At 40.0% G+C, this 26,074-nt stretch overlaps 1 pseudogene; it reads left to right on the top strand.

Annotated features, from left to right (window-relative positions):
* Positions 1-16,693: 16,693 nt before the first annotated feature.
* Positions 16,694-25,788, top strand: LOC129401867 (alpha- and gamma-adaptin-binding protein p34-like; annotated as a pseudogene).
* Positions 25,789-26,074: the final 286 nt, after the last annotated feature.

The raw sequence follows: 26,074 nt of genomic DNA, 5'->3' as shown, positions 1-26,074 counted from the left end.
TCAGCTGCCAAACTCTGCATGCAATATTAGATTCTGAACTTGATCATTTTTAGCAACACAACGTGGCAGATGGAGTGTTTCCCTCCCCCACCAAGGCCCTCAGAGGTAAGCCATCAGAGTTGCCAGGGCCACAGTCAACAAAACCAGCCCAGAAACTTTACACAGATAATGGTGATCATGGCTGTATAAGCTGAAATCCAAACAAGAAAAACGCCTGGGCTTTGAGAAGGTAAGTCTCTAAGGCACCATCAAGCTCCTTCATAGAGAAGTGTCCACACATCTGTGTGGATGACAGAGTCGATTGCCACCAGCTTTGTATTGTAAGGAGTTTTTTGATAGGAAAAAAAAAATCAAAACATAGACATAAAACCTTAAGTCTGATAACAAGTAATAATACAGAATCAGAAATAAAAATAAGATGAAACCACAGCAAAACATCCAAGGATAAAGAATAACACAGATTGTTTGCTCTAAAGTCAACAAGTCTGTCCCCGCCTACCTCTGACACAGAAATATGGAATGATACTCATGGTGATCACAAAGAAGAAAAGAGAAAGCTGGAGTGTGTGCACTTAGGAGAAAAGCTGAAGGAATCCCCAGTGGAAATCACTGAAAATAAAAAGCAGATAAAAATTCATGAGAAAAGAAAACACCAAAACTAGGGGCCAGAGTGAGAGTATAGGGGTTAAGGTCGATCCCCCAAACCACATATTCACCAAGCACCACCAGGTGTACACCCTGAGTACAGAGGCAGGAGTAATCACCGACATGGATGGCCTTAAAATATTTTTAAAAAGAAACACCAAAAGTATAAAACAATCTGAAAGTAAAAGATATAACTATAGTAATAAAGTTCTGTTTATTACATGTTTCACCTTTACTATGTACATTGGGAACTCGAACGGGATCCTTTTTGGTTTGGGTGAGAATTTACTGGTGCCTGCTCGAACAAATCGATGAGCAACGGGATGACAGTGACAGGTGGGCAAAATGGAGGGAAATCTGTGTGCATGAATCACTTCTGGAGGGACTCAGAGGACCATATGGGGTGCCCAGGGTATAATAATCCAGGCCAACCATGTGCAACGCAAGCCCCCTGCCTGCTGTACTATCTCTCTGGCCCTTCATGTTGAATCTTAAGAAAACATAAACTTATAGTGAAAGGCTGAAGTAAGGTATTTCAAGCCAATAACATGGAAAAAGGCAGGAGCTGCTCTACCTGAGTAAAAACAATTATGATATACATACTCAAAATCATATTATTTTCAAAGAGGAAGACTGACCAGAGAAGTAGCAGAAGAAGCAAGTCACTTGCATTATGCAACCAACCCTATTTTGAATTTCCCAACACCACACACAAGGTCTCCCAAGCATAGAGATCACTCCTGAGCACAGAACCAGGAGCAACTCCTGAGCACCTCTGAGCGAGGATCAAACTACCCATCCCCCACACAAAAGGGGAAACCATGAAAACCAGGAAGAACTTGAGATGACTGTGCCAAGTGAAATAAGTCAGCGAAAGGCAATTACCTACTAAATGGCTTCATTCGCGGATGGAATATAAATAAGCAATGTACAAGGACACATGACTATTTTTTTCCAAGTACCGGGCTTATATTGTATATACTGCTTTATATTGCCTCTTATGTTTCTTTTAAAGTATGTTTTCCTTGAAAATAAGAAAATACTCTTTATAATATCAGTAGAGATTTCTCAAGTCCCTACTAGACTTGTAGCTTGTTGCTTGTTGAATTGTCCCATGGACGGTGTTTCTCCTGTAATTGTTCTTGTATGCTCTGAGTTAGGGTTACTTTTGGATTTGTAAATGGTTAAAAGAGAACAGAATCTTTAGGCTTATGAAACTTGGTATAACAGTTGAGTTAAATGGCTGCAACAGAGAACTCTGTGTTGTATCTGGTCCACAAAGCTGAAAATACCTATTTTAGTTTTCTTTATTATATTTTAAGGGGCTGGAGCGATAGCACAGCAGGTAGGGCATTTGCCTTGCATGTGGCCGACCCAGGTTCGATTCCTCTGCCCCTCCTAGAGAGCCCAGCAAACTACTGAGAGTATCTCGCCCATAGGGCAAAGTCTGGCAAGCTACCCGTGGTGTATTCGATATACCAAAAACAGTAACAAATCTCACAATGGAGACGTTACTGGTGCCCGCTTGAGCAAATCAATGAGCAGTGGGATGACAGTGATAGTGATACAGTGAAAGTAAAAGAACTGGCAAAACCCCAACAAACCCAAACCGAACTCTTAGGCTTTGTGAAATATGTGGCAGTTACTACGGGAGAAGGGGCTGAGGAGTGAACTGAGGGGGGCACTGTTAGGGACAGGGTTGTAACTTTGATGGTCCAGTGCAGTGAGACTTAAAACACACAGATAAAGTGAAGCTATACTCCTGAAATATTCCAGTAGTGCAAACTAATGGTAAATCAATGAAATTTGACTTAAAATAAAAGGAAACTATTATATCATAAAAAGTGCTATAACGAAAACCAGAGGAGGTTTTGACAGAAGGTAATGGGGTAGGGAATTGTACTTAAGTGAAATGTTCACAAAGAACCTCTCTGAAGAGAAAATGGGTAAGATATAAGCTAAAAAAATTAGAAGCTGGCTGTGAAAAGCCCCGTGATATCTACTTCATCCTTGTTTTGTTCAAGGCCGCAGTGTGACACTGTGAGATAAAAGCTGGCATTGCAGTCAAGTCTTACTCCCACCCCCAAGGAAAATATTGCCCTTTCTTGCTTCCTTTAAACTCCTTCTAGTCTAAAATGTGGATAGGATATATGGTGCTGTGGTTGCTACATTGCAACCATAGCCAAGATAGAGAATCTCAGAGTGTTTTTTTTATAGTCTTTAAGTTGATTGACAGAGGGGGGAAAAAAGCTCCTTATATAGGAGCTTTATATATTGAGCCAGTAGAGTTAGCACTTTCTAATAATTGAGGTCACATTAAATCTTTCACTTAAGGCCTGAGAGATAGTTCAGGGGTTAAGTCACTTGCCTTTCATGCAGCTGACCTGGGTCCATTCCTCAGCACTGCCCAAGGTCCCCTGGGCACCGCCACAGGCGACCCCTGAGTACAGTCAGGTATAATCCCTGAGCACCACTGGGAATGGTACAAAAACCATGAATAAATAAATAAATAAATAATGGTTGACAAAGCAGTCAACCGAAGCACAGAAAAGTGGATCTATCAGGCAAAAGAAAATAGCATTATTACAAGACCTCTATGCAAAAATGAGCTCAGCCTGCTAAAGAACAAAAAGGAAGTCAGTGTAACAGTTGAGGGGCAGTTGAAAGAATGAAAGAGTAAATAAGATTGGATACAAGAGAGAGGGACTGGTTGATTAAGGCTTTGTAAGCCCATAGATTTTTTAATTCCATTTTAGGTCAACCATATGAACGCTGATACATATTCTTGTATACATCAGGACACAAAATGATGTGTAATAATATACTGACTCCAAAGACTCTATGTCTGCCATGATGTGATGGAGGAGACAGAGGAGAGAAGGAGAAGTAAGGATAGAATAAAGGCCTCTATCATTGTCTAGGGAGAAAAGATGAGAAGTTCGATCATGGTAGGAACATTGGTGCTACAGAAACTTATACTCAAACAGCAGTGTGGCAGACAGTTTGAGAATTAATTTGGTCAAAAAAAAATCAATACAACATTTTTAGACTTTAACCATCACTTGTTAATCAGAAGTTCAAACTGTTTATTGTCACAGGGCAGGTCAGTAAAATAATATTAAACATAGCAGCTAACATTCATGCATTGCATACTTTTCAGACATTGTCTCATTAATCCTTATAACACGCTGTAAGGTAGACACTATTATTATCCTTGGATTATAAATGAGCCAACTGAGTCATAATCAAATGAAGTAACTTGCTCCAGGATAATAATGTTAGTAAGTTAGTGGATCTGGGTTTCAAATGCAAGGCTGATTCCTTGACTCTAGCCATAAGTGATTTAGAGGCTGCTCTTGGATGATTTTCCAATCTATGTTTAATACCCTACATAAAAAGTCCCCATACTCCACATTCATGGGCTAGATCCTTATCCACTGGAGTAATGGAGTGAGGAAAGTCTATATATTATGGGCAATAAAACTGGGCACATTTATTGGAACTCTGGGTCTTTTACATTTATGATACCCACTTTGCAGATTGGGAAACTAAACTGCAAGGGAATTATGTAATCTACCCAAAGCCCACAAACCCAGGGTATCTGGGATGCTGAGTCACTGCGCTCTCTCCACCAAAGGAGTTCGGTACTAGAGACAGGATGTAAATTGACATAAAAGGCCACCTGAATAGTCTGAAGCTCGGCAGGGTGGCCACTAGAAAAAGCCTATGAGCTTCAAGCCAGCTGTTTCCTTGAAACTGAGCAAGGAAACAGCGGGATGGGCAGATGTTGGCCAGGGCCAGTCTCTAGGCAAAGGAGCAACTAAGACCAAGCCGGGAGAGAAGGGTCAGCAAAGTAAGTTGTGCCCCTCTCCAGTTCTCTTGTCATAGCACAAGTGATACCATTTTTTGGAGAGGCTGTCCCTGATGACCCAGTAAAGCAGAAATTTATGGCACTCCCTCCTGGTACTCAGTATCCCAGCACCCCCACATCCTTCATCTTTCTTCTTATCATTGATGCCTTCGTAGTCATATTGATTTCTCACACATATGCTTATTGTCTGTTCCTGCCCACTAGAATGTAACCTCCTTATCCCCAGTTCCTAGAGTTCCCAGTGCATAGTAGGCATAGTAGGCCTATGCAATGTTTGAAGAATGAATGATTTCATAGCAGAACTCATTTGAATCTGCATTGGCACATGGGATGAAACTCTACAGGCTCTCAGCAACACACAGGTTTCTCTTCTGCTGAAAAACCTCAAGTCGACGGCCAAACTGGTAGGAGGAGGTTGGACAATGGATGCGGGATGAAAGCAGCAGACCTGGGCCAGCCCTGACCACGTGGTGGAGAAACCTCTCACATAGGCACTGTGGCCTTCCGGGACGTCCGAGGAATGAACTGAGCCATTCAGAGCTCAAGCTACATGTTCCCACTGACGGAGAACCACAGAGAGAGGCAGCAGAGGGAGGTGGGGCCTGGCGGGCCCCGGGGTGGACAGTAAGCATCACTCACAGGGCAAGGACCCCAATCTCCTAATCTCCTGGTTCCTGATTCTCAGCAGCAGTAATGGAGGCTTTTACTGTGGCAGCAGTGAGAACAAATGACATGTGTGATGACTGGTCGTTGCTTTTGTAATAATGTTCCCCTTCCTTTCCTTTGTTATCATGGCTGTTGTTATGGTATCAGTTCAGGGGGTGTACACTCGGTTGCAATGCTCCTAGGCCGTGACTGTCCTATGCCAGAGGTGACCACACTCTGGTGGGGCCCCTGGGAGTCAGCGTTGACGGACTTGGCATGTGGAATAGGGGTGCCAGGGATCTCATTCCGAGCTTCCCAGTCACAAGGCAGGCCCCTACCCATGGGTGACATTTCCAGGCAGGTGACTCATTCTTTTAGAGCACAGGTTCCCCACTGGGAATCAGATGCATTTCACTTCCAATTTTTTTTTTTAAATCGTAAGAAACAGAGGTGCTCTGATACAGACAAGTCATTCTTTGCTCATTTTTTTTTCTTCCTAGAAAGAACATAAACCAAACATGATCGTTCCCTGTTTTTTCGGGTACATTTTTGCAGGCTGGTTTTCTCACTCTCTTTTGAATACCTCAAGCAGAACACCCCTCGTGTTGTTAATGACTTCAAAGATACCAGGTCCACTGTGCGGCAAGTGATAAAAATGTACACAGCATGTGTTGGATAAATTAATAAACTCTCCAGAGTCTTCGAGTCCTCGGGCCCAGCAGCACCGTAATGAAATGTTATTCTGAAGTGGAGGAGGTGGGAAGGAGAAGGGGAGCAGTATTTAATATATGCAAATTAACTAGTATGCAAATTGCCACTAAGTTAAAAATAACGGACTGTGAGAGAAGCCCATTTTTTAAGCAGCTTGTTTATTCATTAGCCTAATTTCCATTATCAATCCTTCTGTTTTCTTCTCTATTAAGTACTCACATTTGGGGAAGTTTGCTTCCTACAAATTGTTTTGCTCCAAAACCCACAACACTGGTTAGAACAATCACCATACATTAGCTCTTCCCTGCCTGATTCTTGATTTGATCGTAGCCTGCATTGTACTCCTTTCTTTCTCCTTTTCCCTGCCCTGTAGCTTGTTTTCTCTTGCCTGTTCATCTGCTCCTCGCTGGCCTTTTGTTTCTCAGATGGATGCGACTCCCCCGCAGCACAGAGCAGGACGCGAAGAGCAGCTCCCTGACCTGGACCTTTTTCTTCAGCCACTGGCACTACAGGCTGGGCTTTGGGGTGAGAAATGTAGCACAGCCTGACTCTCCATCGCCCTGGGACGCGGACTACCACCAGCCCCCAAGCAGGAAAATTCAAACAGACAGAACAATGCACACCCCGATCCGGGTTTCTATTTGGTCTCCTCTGCCTCAAGACAGACCTTACACAATGTTAAGTCAAATTGGCAGCCCAATCCTCCTCTTTTGTCTCAAGGAGCATCCGCCTTGCGATGTGCAAGCTCTGGTGCCCCCCAGAGGCCAAGAGCGGTACTGAGCTCTGGCAGGATTGTGCGAAAGCTGAAGTCTGGAGGGTTTCTCCCACACAAAGCCCCTGCTTGCAGCGTGTCCAAAGGGTACCCAGAGTAGACCCTCGGGAGCAGCTGCGAGAGGGTTGGAGTAAAGGTTTTTCGGAAGCTGAATTTGAACGTTGCAAGTTTTGCTTTAGGGTTAACAATTGTCATTTTTCACGTGGTTTTTAATCACGCAGTTATTACAAAGCATCAGGATCTTTTTGTTGCTGTTTTTCTTTACCAAGTGCTTCCATGCAGGGTGCTTGGCGGTGGCTGTGCAAAACTGTTTGTGCTGACCTTCCCCGTGGAGTGTGCAGCCCTACGCACAAGCACGTGACAGGGACTCCGGCCCTGTGCGCGCTCTGGGGAAGCTGTTGTTGAGGGTCAGGGTGCAGCTCCATGAGGCTGGCCTCACCCAGGGCCATAGCTCTAAGTCAGAAACAAGCTCAATGTGAACACATATTCCCAGAGCAAATAATTCGAGTTCCCACTCCTTCCCAGGCTCCTGCAGTTGCTTTTTCTTACAATTTCTTGGGAGGCATGCTATGTCAGAGCTGGAATCGCATTTTCCTCCTCTCTGTGCCCGGCAAAGGTTCTCCATGCCCCTACCAAAGAATCCATGGAGTCAAAAGGAAAACGTGACACTTGGCCAGAAACTTGGGATCATCCACAGACAGGTGGACAGGGAGCCAGCTGGGGAATGAATTTGCATCAACCCTGAGCCACCAGCCACAACAGCAACCTCCCATTCCTCTTAGGAACGAAAATGGTGTCGAAAGGCCAAAGAACTCACAGGGGCAGATCACGTCAGAAGTACTTATTGCCATTAAACTTTAGATGAATTCAGAAAGATAAATCATTATCATTTAAGCCCTGCACGTTTTTAAACATACTGTCTTGGCAATATTTCCATAGAATGAGCAAATAAATCACCCTGCTCTTGACATTTTTAATAACTTTAAGAATGTGGTTAGGGTAATACTTAACTTTATTGACATATTGTATGGTTCATCCATCTCATCAAACCTCAATGAAACTTCAATGAATATTAACAGAGGGTCCTGCCTGGAGACTCCCCACCCCCACCCCCATCCCTAACAGTCTCTATCAGCTTCTAGAACCTCTAACTCATCAGCTTAACTGCTATTCCTGGAAATCAATTGTCCACAAGGCAGGACTCAGTGGAGCAAAGGTTAAAGAAAAGGTATTTACTTGGACTTTGGAGACTTGAGTTTTCTGGGGTTAGGAACCTCGTTTGAGCATTAGACACATACATTTAAAGGAAAGAGAACCAGACTTGATTCAACTGTCAAACCTCCAAGACAGTAGAGTCAGATGCGCTGGGAGATGATCCTGCTTGATCCCTGATTTTATGCAACAGCAGATCAAGGTCCAGAGTGGAGTCTGGACCTCTTCAGTTACAGAGCTGTTAATAGAGCTAGCTGCAGAAACCCAGTGCCTTAATTTTCAAGCCAAAGTCCTTTTGCAAAGGAGTAGGGAATAAAAAGGGGTCGTCCAAATAGCTTAAGAAATAATGATAGGAGATGTGATCCTGGGGGCCGCACGTGTGCGGCCTCTCCGCAGCTGCACGAGCATGACTCCAGAGGCCAGCTGAACTACTTTTGGTATGGGCAGCTCCTTGCAGAATGTCTCCAGACTGAGAATTAAGCCCCAGCCCCATGCCTGCCCAGGAGGGGAAAGCTATTTCTCTCTCTCTCTCTCTCTCTCTCTCTCTCTCTCTCTCTCTCTCTCTCTCTCTCTCTCTCTCTCTCTCACACACACACACACACACACACACACCTTTTTCCTTGCCAGGGTTTAAGGGTGTGGCGACTGCCATATTATGAGGACCACAGATGAGAGTTACAAGCTTGCAAAGATCCAATATCTGGAAGAAATTTCCCTGGACTTAGTTGCTAACATACAGAAATCCAAAATCTGGGAGGGGGGCAGGTTGGGAGGAATACTGGGTTTTTGGTTTTTTGGGGTTTTTTTTGGTGGTGGAATATGGGCACTGGTGAAGGGATGGTTGTTTCAGCATTGTATAACTGAGACTTAAACCTGAAAGCATTGTAATTTTCCACATAGTGATTCAATAAAATAAAAAAAAAATTAAAAAATAATAATGATAATATTTAAAGCATTCTCAAACTGCCTCCAGGAGGCACAACGTTTTCTCTTCACATCCAGTATTTTTTTTAAAGCTGTTGTCTTGGCAAAGAAAAATTACCTAACTTCCATTTATCCCAGTCATTATTATTCATTTCCAGATTCAACTTGAATATCACTATTACCCACGAAGCTTTCCTCCTACCTTAAGTTTGGGCAAGGTGCCCTGCTCTATACCATCAAGACCTCCCCTCCCTGATCTTGCATCCTGCATCACATTTCTGCCACACTTCATTCTAATTGTCCTTCCCTTGTTCGCCTTTCTCCGTTCTCCCCTGAACTCCTGGGAGGCTCAGAGAAGGCCCTCAGAGGCAGGGACTGTATCTGTCTTACTCGCTCAAAATTGTCTCCATAGACCCTAAAGTTAATAACTCTAAGAATCTGATTAAGGTAATACTCAACTTTTATTGATAGAGTGTACAGTTCATCCATCTCATCAAACCTCAATTAAATCTCAGTGACCGTTAAGCCAGGGCCCAGAATGTCTCAGACAGTGGTGCCTGGCAGAGAGTAGATGTTCAATAAATATTTTAGAATGCATAAATGAAAAGTGGACCACGGAGCCTCATCAGGAAGAAAATGTCATTAGCTATTCCTGTCACAGAAGGATCCAATTTCTCCCTCCCCTTGAATACATCCTTAGCCGCTAATCTGAGCATTCCAGAGAGGGACTTAAACTGCCTCAGAAAACATATTATAGGCTATGTAAAGATAAGACAAAGGTACACAAATTTAAATTTGGCCTTTCTTATTTATGAATGTAAACCTTACACCTAGAAAACATATCTTCTGAATGGCAAAAGCCAAAAGAAAAAATACTTAACAAAGAAAGAATTTTGCAGCAAACTTCGCAGAAATGGCTTAATATCTCACTACATAAAGAATTCATACAAATTGATTCTTTTAAAATCAAAACCTCCATAAATAAGCAAAATCAGTAAGAGAAAATTCATAAAGGGGATACATTTACTAGAAAATAATATATATATATATATATAAAATCTAATTTTTCCAGTTAAAATACTTGTGTGGGACTAGAGTCTGGAATGAGAAAAGGACATTTATTCCCTGACCCCAGCCCACTCTATCATCTCAAGACTTGCTGTTGCTGGTTGTGTTGCTGTTGCTTGACCAGGCAAAGTTAATTTGAGGAAGACACCCCGCAGATAGACAGATAGACAGAGAGACAGACAGATAAGAAACAAAACAGATGAGGGCTGGAATTGCAGATGGGTGGACTGAGGTTGGACAAGAGGATAAGCGACGATCAATCACAGGTAGTTTAGCACCCCCAAGACACAGTTCTCAGAGTGATTAGCATATGTGAACACAAGGACACTGAGAAATTGAAAATTCAGAATTAAAAATGCAGGATAAGGAGTCAAAGGGTAAATAAATGAAAATGTGGGGGAACCGTACTCTCCTTAAATAGGACACAACCTCAGGGACCCTTGTTATTTTCTGTCAGTTTTAGTTTTTGGATTCTTCTCCCAGCAGCTGCCACGCAGAGCCCCTTCTGGTGCCTCCAGAAGGGAGAGAGGAGCCATTTGTGACTCGTGCCAGTGTGGCTCACAGGTGTCTGAGAAGCCCTAGAATGTAACCTGTTGAACTTTCATGTGTTGAAAATAAAATTAATATTATGTTTGGCAATATGGTGCAGTATGAATATAACTTTTAAAAATTAGTCTAGCAATATTTATCACTTAGTTCTTGTAGCAATAAAGCAAGAAAGGGAGGCAGTCCATTCCCTGGTCTCCCATCTCTACTTCAAATGGCAATTCATCAACTGATTTCTTTTCATAGTTGCTCATTAAAATCTTGTCAAAGGAAATGTACAAAGTGATAAAAGTTTTTATACCATAAATGGGGACTAAGTGGACAGACATCTATAAAATTTTTTAATTAACTAAAATATGTGTACTTTAATATATAGCTTATTTTAATAGTCTATTTTTTAAAAAAATTAAATGACCTAATGCTTGAGAATATCTTGTGAAGATTCATCATATTATTATTTCCATATTTTTATATTAGAAACTTCCTTTTATCTGTAAACAGACTGACAAATTAAGTTGAATCATAACCTATTTATAGTTCTTCTACATCTGGCCAAGGTGGAATATAAGAACTGTATTTAACCTTTCTGAAACAAACAGATTTTTAAAAAATACATAAAAGAACTGTTTTCAAGACATTTATTTTAGGATGGTAATACCTAAGAGAGAAAAAAACAAATGAAGTGAGCTTTACTATTGCCCCAACTTCTTCTCTTGAGAATGTTTTCAGACTACATGGAGTAAGAAGATGGAAACCAGGCAGGGTTCAAGGACCTCCTGAGTGTAGGAGACAAAGCTGAGAGCCTGGGGAAACCAAGACAGCTAGAGTTCAGAGGACAGAGAGATGGGGGGTAAGCAGAGAGACAACCCTGGAGATCTATAGGAATCCCCCGGTAGAGAGCTGGATAAGCACATGTATTTGGGAAACTCCCCAAGGCGAGGAAAGGCAGAAAGGATTAGAGACACCAGTGCCTGATGTTCACACGGGGGCTCGTGCTCCCACCAGCAAAACCTCACAACATACAAAGCATAAGATAGAGTACTAGCAAAGCTTGTCTCCGTGGTGGGAAATAATTAGTCCTAGACTAAACACTGCTTTGGTCTCACTGAACAAATATGAAAAACAAAGACCTAAAGGATCAAACTGATTCCACGCAGCTTAACTATATCCCAGAAGAAAGCCCAAGAATATTTATAGGAATACAAAAATAGTTTGCACCCAACAAGGGGTAGTCAAGTTTCAGAGTGCTAAGTAAATGAATTCATCAAGAGTGTATTAACAATCCTAAATTTTGATATTCCAAACAACAAAACTTAAAAAACACGAAGTAGAAACTGATAGAAGTACAAAAATATCTGACAAAGTCACATTTATTGTTGAATTTTTCATGCCTTTTCTCAATGTTTCTAGAAGAAAAAGGAAATCAGTGAAGATAAAATTTCAGCAAACTTGCCTGAGATAGAATTTATAAAATCGTTCCCACTCAACAATGCCTGAATACACATTCCTTTCATGAGTACATAAAACATTAATATAATATAAGTCTCAAATTATTTCTGGGACACAGATCAAGTATACTAAATTTCATAGTACCAACTGTTGATTTCCCACAAAGAACATTTTTCTGGATAAAATGGAATTAAATTATAGATTAATAATGGAAAGATCTCTGAAAATTGCCAACTATAAAAAATAAACCATATCCTTTCAAAAAGCCATTAGTCAATTAGTCATTAGTCAAGGAAAATACTAAAAGTACAATTAGAAAATTGTCCAAACTATAAGCAAAAACACAACATAATAGAACGCTCAGAATGCTGGTAAAGTGGTATTTAGGGGAAATTTTATAGCACTAAATGCCTATTTTAGAAAAAAAAAAGAACTGTTTCAATTCACTGATCTCAGCTTCTACTCTAAGAACAAGAAAAATGAAATTAAAGCCAATAAAAGTCAAAAAACACAATGAAAGAAAGTAATGATGGTCAAAGTAAACAATAGTGAAAAGAAAAGCAAACAACACACAAAAAACATTTTAAAGAATTATAAATGCAGACTTCTTAGTAAGATAAATAAGTTAAAAAAAGAAAGATAAAGACACAAATTAGCAATAACAAGAATGATAGAGATAAAAGTAAGATATAAAATCACTATAGACACTATGAAGAATACTACAAACAAACAATATTATGACAATAAATTTTACAACATAAATAAAGTAGAAAAAATCCTTAAATGACACAAACTACCCAATTTGTACTTAAAAGTTTTCCCATAAACTAAGATTTATGCACCAGATTTCTTCACAGCAGAATTCTATAAAACATTTGAGGAAGGAATAAAACCAATTCTACACAAATCCTTGAGGAAATTTAAAAAGAACAAAATCTTACCAGTGTATTCTAAAGAAATGGTGGTACCCTGATACTAAAATCAAAGGTACCGCAAGGAAACTGCAGACCAATAAATCTCATATGCATAAATGTAAACTTTTTTTTTGCTTTTTGAGTCACACCCGGCAATGCACAGGGGTTACTCCTGACTCTGCACTCAGGAATTATCCCCTGGCAGTGCTCAGGGAACATATGGGATGCTGGAAATCGAACCTGGGTCAGGTGCATGCAAGGCAAATGCCCTACTAACTGTGCTATTTCTCCAGCCCCATAAACGTAAACATTTTAAACAAAATGCTAGCAAACCAGTCCAACAATAAGCAAAAAGGTTAATGCACATAGCAATACTAAGGAGAATAAAGCTGGTTAAATGTTTGTTTGGTTTCATTATAGTTTCAGCAACATGTTGATAGTAGTATTAATGTTTATGATCTTGATATGCACAATTATCACACTTCACCACCAAAGTGACCTCCACCAACAACCCAATGTTCTTTCTAGTTCACTTCATCCTCCTCCCATCCTTCCTCACCCTCCCCTATGTGGAATCTTCTGTTTTGTAATCCAAAGCCAAGGTTTTGTCATTTTTCTATGCCATCTGTTTTGGAGTTTTATCTTTCTACATACCACCACAAATGAATGAGGTCATTAATATTTGACCAGTCTTATCCCTCTGTCTTATTTCACTTAACATGAAACTCCAGTTCCATCCAAGTTTCAAGGAACAGGAAATTTTCATTTTTTCTTATAGCTGCATAGTTTTCCCTTGTGAATATATACTGCAACTTCTTTATCCATTCATCCGTCATTAGACATTTCAGTTATTTTCATGTCCTAGCTATTGCACTAAGAACTGCAAAGAACAGGTATGCATAAATTTTTAATAATAATATTAGGTTTAATGTTTTAGAAAAATAGTGTAGCTCACCACATTTCTAAACTGAAATAGAAAAACAATATAATCAGTTTCAATTGATGCAGCAGAAGCACTTGACAAACCAACATTTCCACTTCTGATTTTTTAAAAAAAACTCAGCAAATTAGACAGAAAAGACCTTTATCAATATAATAAAAGGCAGATATGAAAATCTATAGACAATACAAAACTTAGTTGTTTAAGACTGCATTTTTAGGGTGCAGTAATTTTGTATTTTAAAACTATAAACAGCGATACTATTGTAATATTGTTACTTAAAGTACAATTAAAATGTTAAGGCTGCATTCTCTTCTGCCTAATACTGAGAATAAGACAAAGAATCTAATCTTATCACTTTCATTTAACACTTAGCTATAATTTCATGCATTTTACTATGGCAGGAAGTAGAAATAAGCCATCCAGATTATTTAAAAATGAAGGAAATAGAAGAATTGAAATTATATTTATTCACAGATAGGATTATTATCTATTTAGGAAAATTTTAAATCTATTTAAAAGCTAAGAAGTGAGTTTAGAATGACTTTATCATATAAGATCAATATATAAAAATCTATTTTATTTCTATAGCAGAAGTAAAAATAATCAATGCAATTAGAATAGCATGAAAATCAACTACTTAGGGAAAAATCTCACAAAACATATGAAAGACCTATAATTTAAACTAAAAAGCATTGCAGCAAAAAATTAAAAATGACCTATGTAGACTGTTTATGTAGTCACAGAGCATTGGGTCAATACTGTTAAGATGTTAAATTTCCCAAATTGACCTATAGATTCAATGTACTGCCAATCAAATTCTAGCATGCTTTTTGTGGTAATTAATAAGTTAATTATATAAAACAACATAGGTACTAATTTCTTGTCAGACATATGACTTGAAAATATTTTCTCATTTCATAGAGGAATGCATTTCTATTTTGCTTTTCTTTTCAGGAGCAGAAACTTTTGAATTGGATGTAGTTCCACCATTTATTTTTTCTTTGTATTGTTTGTTTTTGGTATCAAATCACAAAAATCATCATCAAGACTAATAGCAAAGAGATTTTTAAACTATATTTTATTCTATGAGTTTTATGGCTCTGGTCTTATATTTCTGTCTTTAATAAATTTCTAGTAAACACTTGTATATGGTGTAGAATAGGGTCCAACTTTACTATTTTGCATGTGATATTCAGTATTTTCAACCCCATTTATTAAGAAAATTGTTCTTTTCCAATTGTGGTTTTTGTTGTGGGTGGGGGGAGCCACACCTGGCTGTGCTCAGGGCTTACTCCTGGCCCTACATTCAGTCGCCACTTATGGTAGGGCTCAGGGACTTTATGGGCAGCCAGAGATCAAACATGCTTCAACCACATATGAGACAAGTGCTTCAATTGCTGTGTTATCTCTCCTTTAATTGGTATTCTCAGTACCCTTGTCAAACTCTAAGACTGAATTTACTCTTATATTTGGTCCACGTTTCAGATTTTTTCTTTTTTTTTCAAGTGCTCTGCTTAATTAACGATAGTTTCTTTTTTTTTTTTTTTTTTTTGCTTTTTGGGTCACACCCAGCGATGCACAGGGGTCACTCCTGGCTCATGCACTCAGGAATCACCCCTGGTGGTGCTCAGGGGACCATATGGGATGCTGGGATTCGAACCCGGGTCAGCCGCGTGCAAGGCAAACGCCCTACCCGCTGTGCTATCACTCCAGCCCCAATTAATGATAGTTTCATGCAGACATCATTATCCAACACCACACCTATCACCAGAGTACCCACTTCCCTCGTGTCCTCCGAAGCATGCCTTTGCCCTCCCCCTAGAAAAGTTCAGTTCTTTGGACCAACTCTCAAGTTCTGTTCTTGTTTGGGTCCCTTATATGTTTCAGTTCTTATGTTTATACCATACTGTCTGATTACTATACCTTTACAATATAGTTTGAAATCAGAAAATGTGATATTTCTAATTTTCTCTTCTTTCTCTTTAGTTATCAGAGGTCCTTTATTGTTCCATGTGCTATTTTATTTTCTATTCTTATTTTTTTAAATCAAAATAAATAATCCAATTTTAAAATGGGGGGCTGGAGCGATAGTACAGTGGATAAGGTGTTTGCCTTGCCTTATAGTTCGATCCTCAGCACCTCATGTGGTCTCTGGGTGCAGAGCAAAGAAAAATCCCTGAGCACAGTTGGTGGGATCCCAAAACTGAACAAAAACATAAGAGCAAGTGGCAAGGGGTCTGAACAGACTTTTTCAAAATATGACAGCTAGCCAACAAATATATGAAAATATGCTTAATATCACTAATTAACAGAGAAACAAATCAAAGCCAAGTTGAACTATTACCTCACACTTTTCATGATATCTATTATCTAAAAAAAAAACAAGAGATGTAAAATGTTGGTGAAGAAATTTAGGAGAAAGAAAAGCCCTTGTACACTGTGGGTGTGTAAATTGGTACAGACACTGCATGAGCAGTATGGAGGTTCCTTAAATATTAAATATAAAGCTACCATATGATTGAGTCCATTTCTGAATATAATCCAAAGACAATGAAATAAAGTACTTTCACAAATCATCTGCATTCTCACGTTTTAGTCACTTTTGCTAACATGTGAAATAACCTAAGTTCCCATCACCACACGATTGGTTAAAGATAATGCTATTGCATTAAGTTATATCACTAAGTTAGTCATAAAATGGAATTCCCAACATTTCCAACAATGTATATCAAACTAGAGAGCAAAACACCAATGGAATAAGTCAAACACAGACAGACAAATATGATACTGCTTCACTTAAACGTGAAATGCAGAAAAGTCAAACTAAGAAAACCAGAAAGTAGAATAGTGTTTGCCAAAAATTAGAAGATGGACGCCGAGTTGGCTGCAGGCAAGCCCTGAGCACTCGTCACCAGCTGCTGCCCTGCGTTTCTGGGGGACCACCTGGTCCAGCTATGATGTGGGAGGTCTTAGAATCATAACCGGCCTGTAATATGTCTATCAGCACCATCCTGCAGCGTGCTTGCATGCCATTCAGTGTGATTCTGGTTTTTCTGAAGTCTCGAGTCTGCTCTTGTCCAGTTTGGAAAGAAGCTATTGGCGTGAGAATGAATGCTGGGCCCCTTTCCTGAAATTCTCAGAGAGGAAGGGCTGCAGCCTCCTCAGAGGCAGGATGCATCTGCATGGAACATTACAGGCTGGTTTTAAACAGCTTTCTCAGTGGGTAATTTAGATTCCATAAAATCTACTGTTTCCAAGCATAGACAATTTCTGTCATCCCAGGAGGATGCCTGTATCTCTTTGCAGCCATTCCCTAGATCCATTCTCACATCTAGGCAAACTTGCAAAACCCTTTCTCTCTTCATAGACCGACTCTGGGTGTTCTACAAAACAGAAATCAGATATTCTTGGAACTGAGGACTTGGTGGTAGAAGTGATGGCTGACAATATTGTGAGGCTGTACCCTTAGACCACTAATAACAAGTACTACACTGTAGACACCAATCTTTGTGTGTGGTGCCAAACAAATTTCTAGTCACCGCTGAGATGACAGTGTCTTCCCAAGCCTTTTTGTTGAGATCTCTTTTGACTAGCACCCTTCTGGCTCCTTGGAGCTGGATGCCTGCATTCTCCAGCTCTGGGAACTTCTCAGCAATGATATCTTTGACTGTGGCTTTTTCATGGGGGTTGCCTCCCTGTTCTTTTGGTACTCCAATTATTCTTATGTTGTTTCTCATGGATTCATCCCCTAGGTCTCTGATTCGCCTTAGAGCTATTTTGAGGTCTTTTCCTACTGTTTGTTGTTGCCTGTAAGTTTTCTGCCTCTCCTCTTCAAGCTCACTGATTCTGTCTTTGGCTGTAGTCATTCTACTGTTGAGGGCACCCACTGAGTTTTTTATTTCATCTACTGAATCCTTTATTAGTGACATTTCTGTTTGTAGGTATCTATTTCTGCTATCATTTCTTCCTGCATTTTCTTGGCTGTCCTTTCCACTGTTTCTTTCATGTCCTCCTTTAATTTACTGGATGCCTGTTCCACCGTTTCTTTGAGCTCACTAAATATCTTCAGCATTTCATCTCTGAATTCTTTATCTGAGAGACTGTGGAAACCCCTGTTGTGGTTTCTGGACTCTTTCCTTCATCCTCTCCTTGTTGTGGGGATTTGTGCTGTGTCTTCATGTTGTTGTGGTAGTATGGAGGTGGGGCCTTCCAGTTCACTATCAGTATCTCCCTCTTGCTGCGAGAAAGGATTTGGATGAGCTCTGTCGATGATGGTCGCCTTTTTCCCCTTCTTAAATACAACCTTCCTCTTAGGTGCTCCTCTGCGACTTATGTGAGGTCCCTAGTGAAGCTTCGGAGGATGTGTATATTAGGCTTATACAGCTTCTTGTGTTCACCCGTATTTTGGTGAAATTGAAATAGGCTAGTGGACTATTGGCCTATTGTATTTGAGATAGCCAGGATGTTCTCTGCAGAGTTAGGTAATGGAGATTGAGATGTGAGTCCAGAGTGCTGGGAAAGGGGAAAACAACTGTGGAGCAACCACTGTCCCAGGGGTCATACCCCCTGCCTCGGAGGCCGTGCCCCCTGCTGGTCTCAGGAGTTCAGGTCTGGGTGGCAGGTTGAGGTGCAGGTGGGTGTGAGGGTCGGGGAGCCTCTGGGGGTCACACATCTGAGGACCAAGCCAGGGACGTGGGAGGGACTGCGCTGAGTGGCTGGATCCTGTCCAAGCCTTTGTCACCTACTTCGACAGCACACGGAAATCTGGTCTTGATAGCATTTCCTGTGGCTTCTCTTGGCAGAAAAACGGTTACCTGAGATCATGATGTTGGTCTGTGATTGAGCATATAAGGAAGAAAGCTCTAGCGTGGTGTATCCGCTGGTGAGACTTAGCCAGAGGAGCCACCCAAAGAGAATCTACAGGAGTGAAATGAATCATACAAGCCTTAAACACCACTGTCCGGTCCAATGGTCATGAAAAATTATCTGAACCAACAAGGCATTAGCCTTCTCAACTCGTTGGTCAGTACCCACCTGAGTCTCTGGGCTACAGAGCAAGGAACGCTCTGAGCAGCTCGGTGCCCAGGCAGCAGATGGGACTGAAACCCTTGCGGGGGAGCCGGGGTGATGTGGTGAAGCCAACGTGGCAGAACCTCAGGTGTACAGCCTGGTGGATCCCATGCTAGATCTGGATATCCAGGTGCTCCCTAGTCTTACTGCTGGCGGGCCAGATGTGGAGAATTTTGAGAGATTGTTTTCAAAGCTAAAGGTGGTGGAAGACAAGGCTGTGACACATCCTGGCGAACAAAGACAGGTGCACAAAGAGAAGGTGGCCACAGCGTTTTGAATGGCCATCGGGGGAGACAGATGAGACGAAGGTCTCTCACCTTGTTGTGCCCAAGTTTCAGATCCCCAATTGTGGAGAGACCCAGTTCCACACATGATCATGCGAAAGCAAAGGAACTTTATTACTAGCCCGAGCCAGCGCTAGTTCAAGCTAGGGTCCAAGGCTCATCCAACACAGTAGAGTCTTGACAAGGACTCAGACTCCAACTCACAAGTATTTTAAGTTTCTGTCCTTAACAAAAACCACTAGCTTGTTCAGGATGCAAGGGGTCCATGGTCAGGAGCAAAAGCAGATGCACTAGGGGTCCCAGGTGGGATGGGATCAGCTGACTTTCCCAGTTCCCTTTCTATTACAAGATACCTGTAGCACAATCTTTATCATGAAACATAATTCAGGAGTACTGAAATTGGCAAGGTAGGAGGAGAACAAGTAAGGGATTACATACAAACAAGCCAAGTATTATTGGGTCCCGGGTAGAGGGGTTCTTCTAGCTTGACCTGCGGTATAATTTCTGGGAGGCCACTCTATAGTTCTGGTTACAATAGGCTCGGTAGGTTCCTGAACAAATACACATGCCATCATGGGTCATAACTGGCACAAATCAGGTTAATTCTACCTATATCAGTATCAGAAACTACCTAGTGCCAAAACGAGGGCAGGTAAGGAGCTCACTCTACAGCTGTCACTACGAGCATACAGAAACAGAGAATAACCCACGCCCTTCCCATGGTTCCTTTAAGTCACTTTCATCAGTATTGAGTGGGGGTGGGTCATCTCCCATTGTCTGGACATGTCACTGGTCAATGTCATTCTGATTCCAAGGAGGGAGACAGCCTTTTTGATTCCGTCTCCTTCAGAGCAGTTGCTGTGGTCAGGATCACAGTACAAGGACCTCTCTCCACTGAGGTTTGTGGGTGGCAGTCTTATGATGTCTGATTCAGACCAGCTCTCCCAATGCATATAGATAAGGAGTTCACTCTAGCAATGTGCTCCAAGCCCCACATGGAGCTGGGCCTTGATACCTATAAATGCTAGTAATAACTGGAGAAGAGAGAGATCATACATTCTGGTCTACACTTCCTTTTCAAGGCTAAGTTGGAATAGTGGCAGTTGACTCAAAAGAATTTCAAAGGAAACAGAGTTCCTCCATTATGGGGTTCCCACTGACAACAGGGAAATTGGGATTTTCAAGGTGGGAGGGGTTTCCTTAATCTATCTACATCATATTCCCCTAGAGATTTCACCACCTTAAATCTCTAAAGGGAAAATGGTCAAAGTTCCATCTTCTGGAGCTGCTTCTTGCTGACACAGGGACGCTGACCCTGCCTGCACAAGGGGTGAAATCTCAGGCTACCTTAGTTTTTAATGAGCCCCAGGAAATGAATTTGAAACATCAGATCAGTTAGACTAAAAAATGCTACTTTGAAATGATCAGACCTTGGAGGCAGAAAAACAAATAACAAATGCTCAAATGCTCAAGGTACAAAAAGCAATTATCAATGGCATAGGAAGCTCAGTTCTAAGTTATTTCCTTCTTACTGCCCTGTTCATCCCTTTCACTAATATTTCACTGCATTAGTCCAGGTGTCAGTAATTTTCAACTTTCCTTTAGACACCTTGTTCCAATGCCCATTATTCCTCTTCTGCAGAGTGTTCTGGCTTAGAGGAAACATTCTCTAATAGGTTATTAACCCCATGATGGAACAAGAATTTAGAGCTGTTAAAAAATCTCTGTTCTCGGGGCCGGAGCGATAGCACAGCGGGTAGGGCGTTTGCCTTGCACGCGGCCGATCCGGCTTCGATCCCCGGCATCCCATATGGTCACCCAAGCACTGCCAGGAGCAATTCCTGAGTGCAGAGCCAGGAGTAACCCCTGAGCATCGCTGGGTGTGACCCAAAAAAGCAAAAAAAAAAATCTCTGTTCTATATATATCCATTAACTAAGAATGGATACCCAGACCAATTTAGATGTCCACTCTCAGTACTTTAGCCAATTGACAGGCTGGGGGAAAACAGTTGATCCTACCCTTTGGGCTGAGGTCCCCCTGGTAAAACTCTGGCTTCCACTTTTCTGACCAGACTGGTGGCAGCATGTTCAACATTAAGCTTCTTAAGACTAGACAGATTACTTATTGAATTACTCAATTATTCAGTCAACTTTGTAAAACTAAAATCTGATTCTTATAAAAAAAAAAGTTACAGAAACATGGTATTCTCTCCTTCTTCATTTCTTCTTCATTTTAACTTTGCCAGACAGTATAACAAACCTGGCTTGTTCTCTATTTGGGGTACCCCGTTACTTACTGAGAAGTCCTGGGGATTGGTCAAAGACAGAGCAGGAGACATGCCAATGACGGCATTTAATGTTTTACCTCATGTCAGGGCCACCCCAGACTTGGCATAAGATGTGAAGATCAGACCCATGATGAGGTAGAGCCTTCAGGTTGAACTGGATGTGGCCTCTGGCTTCTCGCCCTCCGAGGAGTGTCCTGGCAGTTAGGAGCCCATCCCATCCCTTCTTCAGGTTTACAATGCTCACAATTAAAGATCTTATAACATATATCTAGTTGGCAACTGTTCATTTTACATTAGAAACTTTATCTTTAGAATTCCAATTTCTAGAAAAACAGATATAAAAAATTAAAACACCCACAGAAAACATAATAGTTATTTCTCATTTGGGCATCACCCACAGTTGCTAGGGCAGTCAGGGCTTTGTCCCTCGTTCACGAGCTCCCCATTTCAGAAATTACTGAAGCTGAACGACTGCCTGTAGCTGTTTGGATTTCAAAAGTGACTATTTTTCCCCCTTCAGTAGAAGAAAGTTGGTCTGGAGCCTCAGCAAGAAAGCCAATATCTTTAACTTTTATCAGCGCATAATTCTGTGGTTTTGGTAGCTCCTGAAATTTGGGTTACCAACAATCTCAGATATTAAATAAAACACTGTTAGGGTATGAATTTTGGAACCAATTCTAAAACTTTAGAAACTCACATTTTAACCCATTACTCTTTAAACTTGTTTTCATGCACTGCATTAATTTTAACTCACATTCTAATAATCCAATGCAAATACATCAACATACCAGCATAAGAAAACCCTTAAACTATCAACTTTATGAGACACAGGAAAATCTTCTTTGGCTTAATTTTAAAAGTTCTTACTTATCTCAAATCATAGGATTTTTACACCAGATACTTTAACAATTTCACAATTCAAACATGCTTTCAGACACAGAAAGAGGTGGTTGGTACTCACCAAACTTAAATAGCAGCATTAGTTGGACTATCAATTAGTTGGACTGTCAATTGTTTACAAAAGCATGAGAAAATTTTGTTTTGATGTAGCCTAATTATATCTTTGCACTGTTTCAAAACACTCTTGTTTTTACCCAGGCAGGGGTCTCTCAATCAGTTCCTTCCAGCCTAGGATGTAAGGGGTCTGGTAGGGCGTCCTTTCAGCCCTGGAAAGAAGACTTTACCTTTTTGTTTGTTTGTTTTTTGGGGGTCACACCGGGCGATGCACAGGGGTTACTCCTGGTTCTACACTCAGGAATTACTCCTGGCGGTGCTCAGTGGACCATATGGGATGCTGGGATTCGAACCCGGGTCAGCCGCGTGCAAGGCAAACGCCCTACCTGCTGTGCTATTTCTCCAGCCCCAGAAAACTTTACCTTTAACTTTTCAGAATGGTGCCCAGATCAAACCTTCTGCTAGCCAACTAATATTGAAGGCTGGCCATTCTGTAGAACAAAGAGCTTTCAGTTTACCTCTCTTCACCTCTGCAGAGAGGTTGCTGCCCCTGGACCTGAAATCACTGAGATGGTCAGTTACAAGGGAAAGTGGGGTCGACTGATTCTCACCCATGACTAGATGGTGAACATCTAGTCACCTAGGGAGGCAGAGACAAAAAAACTCACAGGAAACAAAACTAACAACAAAACAAGAATAGACACTCAGACAACAGACACACAATGGCCATAAAAGACTAAACAATTGGTGCTTCAGACTCTGATTCAGATTCAGGCACTCCCCTAGGCAATGGCATCTGGTGTTTCATTTTTGAAATACCAAGTCTGAACTCATGCTAAGGGGAGAAACTAGTGTGAGTCTTACTTTTAGCTCAAAATAAATGACACAATAGACCCTGCTCTAGTTTTTTTTTAAACCCTCAAACTTAAATAATAAATAAAAGTAGAGGGTGGAAGAAATGGGTATGGATTAGTTAAAGAGAACGACCTTTTGAACATACGTGAATTACGTAGATCTATAATTAATAATTCTGTTTTTATACTTAAATTTTGCTGAGACAATAGATTCTAAGAGTTATCTTAGAATAAGAAAGAAGACATAGCTTTTAAAAAGTGATGATGTGCTAATGAACTTGTTTAGATTTAAAATTTTAAGTTGTCTACACATATTAAACCCTCTTGTTATATGCCCTAAAGTATAACAATTTTCTTTTGTCAACTGTACCTCAAAAAAATTGGGAAAAAATAAATGGAGATGTAAAGAACCTATAATAGACAAAACAGTTTTAAAAGAAAACAAAATAGACAATTGCAACAACCTCATACAAAGCTACAGTAATCAATACAGTATAATGCTGACCCTAAGATAAATATATTAATGGAATGTAATAGAGTTCAAGAAATTGCTTCACATATTTATGGAGAAATTATTTCAACAAAGGTATAAGAGCAATTCATTTGACAGAGAATAATCTTTCAGAATGATATTTTAACAATTGGATATCCATATGCTAAAGAATATAAGCATCACTACAAAACAAACTCAAAGCAGACCATAGACCTAAATTTAAATCATAAAACTATAAACTTTCTAGAAGCACATATAGGATTAAATACTTATGACTTTGAGTTAATCAATAATTTCTTAGGATTACAATGCATTACAAAATCCAGTCTATAAAAAAGATAAATTGCACTTGATCAAATTATATTTTTCAACATATATTCTTACTCTTCAAAACAGAGTACACTATTAATAGAATCAAAAGACAAGCTGTGGAGACTTGTAGAAAATCTTTGCAGATTGTGTATCTGATAAAACTCTTGACTCAGAATATTTAAAGAACTCTCAAAACTCAGATATATGTAAACAATGTACTGTTTTCAATGGACAAAAGATTTGAAGACACCAGAAAAGAATACATAAAAGTGCTCAACATCAGTGGCCTTTAGATAAATGGTTAAATTATAGCAAAATACTTCTACATACCTATTAGAATGACCCGAGTTAGAAGTATTGACTTTCTGAAGTATTTGTGAGGATGTGAAGCAAATAAAACATTCATGCACTGCGGGTGGAAATGTAATATGGAACAAACATTTGGAAAACAATTTAGGATTTTAAGACAAACCTAAAGTGACTATATAAGAACTAGTCATGCTTTCCCTAATTATTTCCCATGAGAAATTAAAGCATGGGCCCATATAAAGGTTTGCAAACCAATGTTCATAGCAATTTTTTTTTGTATATCCAGAAACTGGAACCAACCCAAATGTCTGTAAACAAGCAAATGTTGTGATGCATTCATATACACTGCTCAGCAATGAGAAGTGAAGTAGTGATACATTGATTAATTTCAAAATGATAATAATGCTGAGTTAAAGATGACAGTACAAAAAGCACATACTCCGTGATTCCATGTATATTCATTTTAGAAAATGCAAATTAAGCTACAATTACATAAAGCACATCAGTAGTTTCCTGAAAAGGCTGACAACAGGGATAGGAATAAATTCTAACACTTCAGAGAAAATTTTGGAATGTTGGCTATAATAATTCTTTTCAGTGTGATGAATATTTAATAAAAGTATACATGTATATATTCTGTATATGTTTAAAGTGTGCAAAAATTTTATTCAAGGTACTCTGCGAGACGTGAAAGTGAAAAGGATGAGCAAAGCTTTAAAGAAACAACATACATTTGCTTTTACTTGTTCAGGTTTGGTGATTTCCATTGGTGGAGGGAGGTACTTTATAAGAAGGTATTATTTAGAAAAAGAAAGAAACTGTAAAAGTTTGAAAGAAACCATGAAAGAATTTTCTGAGAGTGGGGGGGAAAAGTAAGTGGTTCAAAGGTGGAGAAGGACTAACAGTTGGAGGAATAAGCAGAGGTGGGATCATTCACTAAAATATAAGTTTCTCAGGTTCATCTGGAGGCCAGAGATGACATAAATCAGGAGTGGACAGAATCCATTGTCTGTTCCAAGAGATGGGAGAATGTCAGCAAGGGAACCAGTCTCCACCCTCACAGCTGAAAACATCCATGGCTAATAGTGATACTCATCCATTCCAAGAGCTGAGATATCCTGTGTGCCTTCTTAATCCAGCTTGCTCTCAAATTCCAGAAGTTTAGGAAAGCTCCAGGAGAAACAGACTTGATAGATTTTCTGAGTGGCTTAGGACAGAATCTCCCAATAATTTGTATTGCAATGGTCTCTAGGAAAACCAATCTGAAGAGTACTAACTGAATAGGAACATTTACCCGTGGGGTCCTCAAAGCCAATCCATGTGGGTGTATTATGTTAGTTTTAAACCCAGTGTAAAGCAGAATTGTAAATGTATAAAATAAAGATGTAAATTGGAGTTATAATATTTTCTTTCCACAGGCCAGACCACCTTGCACACTGGGTAATCACACCTTCCTTTGGAGACCCCAGAGTTACAGAAAGCATTCTAGTCATGTCTAGTGAAGAGAATAATCAGATCCAGTAGACTGTGATTGTGGTGATATTAAGAAAAAGTAGAAATACCTGTGATAGCAAAATATTGGAAAACTTCACCTATTCAGAGATGAATAACTAGTCAAATTTACATTCATTCAACAGACTATTAAACAACCATTTAAAATTATGTTTTCGGAGGATATTTCCTGGTATAAAAAACTGTTAAAACTGTGATATTACAATGAAAAAAATCAATGCACAGTATTCATAAGGATTCCAGTTTTGTAAAAAGCAAAGTTTTACATATGCCATGAAAAAAGTTGGATAGAAATGCA

Source organism: Sorex araneus, chromosome 2 (assembly GCF_027595985.1).
Source record: "Sorex araneus isolate mSorAra2 chromosome 2, mSorAra2.pri, whole genome shotgun sequence".
Lineage (NCBI taxonomy): Eukaryota > Metazoa > Chordata > Mammalia > Eulipotyphla > Soricidae > Sorex > Sorex araneus.
This window is presented reverse-complemented; position numbering and strand designations above follow the sequence as displayed.